Source organism: Dipodomys spectabilis, unplaced genomic scaffold (assembly GCF_019054845.1).
Source record: "Dipodomys spectabilis isolate Male_0828 unplaced genomic scaffold, ASM1905484v1 ptg000505l, whole genome shotgun sequence".
NCBI classification, from domain to species: Eukaryota; Metazoa; Chordata; class Mammalia; order Rodentia; family Heteromyidae; genus Dipodomys; species Dipodomys spectabilis.
In genome coordinates, this window is record NW_024871182.1 from 1311012 (window position 1) to 1314359 (window position 3348).

The following is a 3348-nucleotide window of genomic DNA, read 5'->3' on the forward strand; positions in this document are numbered from 1 at the left end:
AGTGGTAGATCCAAAGGCCACCATTTATAAGGAACAGTGGTTTCATATAGATGGGCTGAAGATGTCACACAGCTAAGACTATTCCCATGAAGAGATTATGTAGACACTATCTTTATTGCACTTTTTCCCATGGTCTTACTCTTCCCAACTCTTTTGTTGTTTTAACAGAACTTCACTATTTCCATTTCAATCATCCACCAAATCTCCTTTAACACGCTGAGTATTTATTTTAGAGAAATAAAGCTTTAAGAAAAATTAATATGATTTCCAAAAAGCATGAAAGACACAAGCTAAGTTAAGAAGTTGTGAAATCAGACAGGGGAGATTGAGAAGATTGAGTAAGGACTTAGCTTGGTTTCCTAACCATGACAAAATCCTTAGACTCAGTGAGTGGACACATGATTCTGCACATAATCACAGAAGTGAGGCCACAGAGTGACAATGGTTCCTGGGCTGCTTCTTTGATCTTCTGGTCTGACACCCTATTCTCTGCGGGCACTAAGTTATTTATGCTCTCTTCAATCCCCTCAAGTGACTACCGCTTTATAGGCATGCACAAGGTAGGCTTTTTCTTCTTTTTGAACTTTGTTTTAGGTTCAGAGAGACATATTTTTATTCTGTAATTCAATACTTTTTGCCTACAAACAAAAATCAAAAGAAAAAGTCATCTAAAAGAGGCATTCTTGGTTAAAGGCATCCTAGATGGTAATCTCCAAACTCTGATAACATATTTCACTCTTGGTTTTGACATCCTTTTGCCTTCTTCCCCAATCATTTTTTTAAAAAAATTGAACTCAGGGCTTGGGATCTGTCTCAGTTTTCTTTTTCCCCTCTCAAAGTTAATGCTTTAACAACTGAACCACAGCTCCTCTTGTAGATTTTTTGGTGGTTAAATGGAGACAATTGAACCATGATCCTCAGATCTCACCCTCTGAGTAGCTAGGATTTCCCAATGAAGTTTTAGTCAAAGCCATTACAGTGTAAATACCCTTGAAGACATAACATACATCTTATGAACAAAGACATTCTCAACATCATCACAGCACAACAACTGAAGTCAGGGACTTTACAAAGCAATACATTACTGCTATCCATATCTCCTTCAAACTACAGTATCACATATTGCAGCTGGCTATTCAGGCTCACTGGTATCCTAGAACTGCCTACAGCAGTTTCTGCTTTCCTATTAATTTGACTTGAAACATGAAAATGAGGACTTACTTTGTTCAATATCCCTCAATATGAATCTCCTAGATGTTTTGCCTAATTTGCTGTTTATCGATTTTAACTTGAAGTGATAGTGTGCTCATGTCAGAGCAACCTTTTTATTTCTCCCTTTGATTGGTTTACTTTAACCATTTGATTAAGAGAGCTATTATATGGCTATCAGGGGGTAGCAGAGAGAGGGGAAGGCAAAGTAGACAGAGTAACTATAGGTCAAAGTACTTTATATGCACATATAAAAATGAACAATGAGACAGGGTTTGTTGGCAAAAGCTTGTAAACTTAGCTACTCACTAGGCTGAGATCTAAGAATCATGATTCAAAGCCAGTCAAGGCAGGAAAGTCCATAAGACATTTCTCTCCATTTAACCACCAGAAAACTGGAAGTGGCACAGTGGCTCAAGCGATAGAGCACTGTCCTTGGGCTGAAGAGATCAGGGACAATGCTCAGGCCCTTAGCTCAAGCCTCAGGACTGACAAAAAATGAAGCTGGAAAAATTGGCTGACAAGTGTAATTCTTCTTAAGTAGGAGGCTGAGATTTGAGGATCCTATTTCAAGGCAATTCGAGCAGGAAATGTCTAGGAGAGTCTTACCTCCAGTACACTACCACTAAAAAAGGAAGTGGAGCTGTGGCTTACTTGGTCGCAAGCTAGCCTTGAGCAAAAGCATAGGCATAGTTCCCAGGCACTGATTTCAAGATCCAGGACCTGCAAAAAAAATAAAACCAAGTAAAATTTACTAAAATTGCCTTAAGAAGGGATAGAAAAAATGAATACTTTTGATTTGAGTACATTTTATGTCTGCATGAAAATATCTCTATATATGCTAATAAAAACTCAAAAGAAGTTTTTGTAGGTTACCTCTGAAAAAGTATACATGATTAGATTCTGAAATATTTGGATTCATTGTTTCAGTGTGTACTGATGTTTCTCCTCTAATAATATTAATGAGAAAGCTGGCAATGGTGGCTCATACTTATAATCCTAGCTACTGGGAAGGCTGATATCTGAGGATTGCTGTTTTGAAGCCAGCCTGGGAATGGAAATCTGTGCCACTTATCTGCAAAAATTATTCAAGAATAGCCGGAAGTTGTTCTATGGCTGTCACCATTTACAAAAGAGGCTGGCTTTCTTCCATTCTATTTTTTTAGCTCCCTCATTAAAGATTAGATGGCTATAGGTCTGTCGGATCACTTTTGTGTTTTCAATTCTATTCGATTGGTCCTGAGGTCTTTTCTTGTGCCTGGACCAAGCTGTTTTGATTACTATGGCTTTGTAGTAGAGTTTCAAATTTGTTATTGATATTCTTACAACACTGTTCTTTCTATTCAGGATCATTTTTCTATTCAGGGTCTTTTATTGTTCTGTATGAATTTTTGGATTGTCTTTTCTATTTCCTTGAGAAATTAGGTTGGAATATTGATAGGAATCCTGTTGAATTGGAAGATAGCCTTGGGAAATATTGCCATTTTCACGATATTGCTTCTGCCAATCTAGGAGCATGGGAGGTTTTTACACTTTCTAAGTTCTATTTTGATTTCCTTCTACAGGTTTGTAAAGTTTTCATCATAGAGGTCCTTCAGGTCTTTGTTTACGTTAATTTCTAGGTATTTTATTATTTGTGGAGCTATTATGAATGGAGTTTCTTTCCTGATTTCAGCCACGCTTTTTTCATGTTAGCATACAGAAAATCCATTGATTTTTGAGGGTTAATTTTATTCCCTGCTACTTTGCCAAAGTTTTGAATCAGCTTGAGTAATTTGGGAGTGCAGTCTATGGGATGGTTTAAGTACAAGATTATGTGATCTGCAAAGAGAGAGAGTTTTGTTTCTTTTTTCCCTATTTGGATCCCACTTATGTCTGCATCTTGTCTTATTGCTGTAGCTAGGCATTCTAATGCAAGGTTGAAGAGAAGGGGAGAGTGTGGACATCCTTGTATTGTTCCTGAGTTAAGAGGAAATGGCTTTAGTTTTTCACCATTAAGTATAATGCTGGCTGTAGGTTTGTCATATACAGACTTTATTGTATTGAGGAATGTTCCATGGATTCCTAATTTTTCCAAAACCTTCATCATGAAGGGGTGTTGGATCTTATCGAATGCTTTTTCTGCATCTATTGAGATAA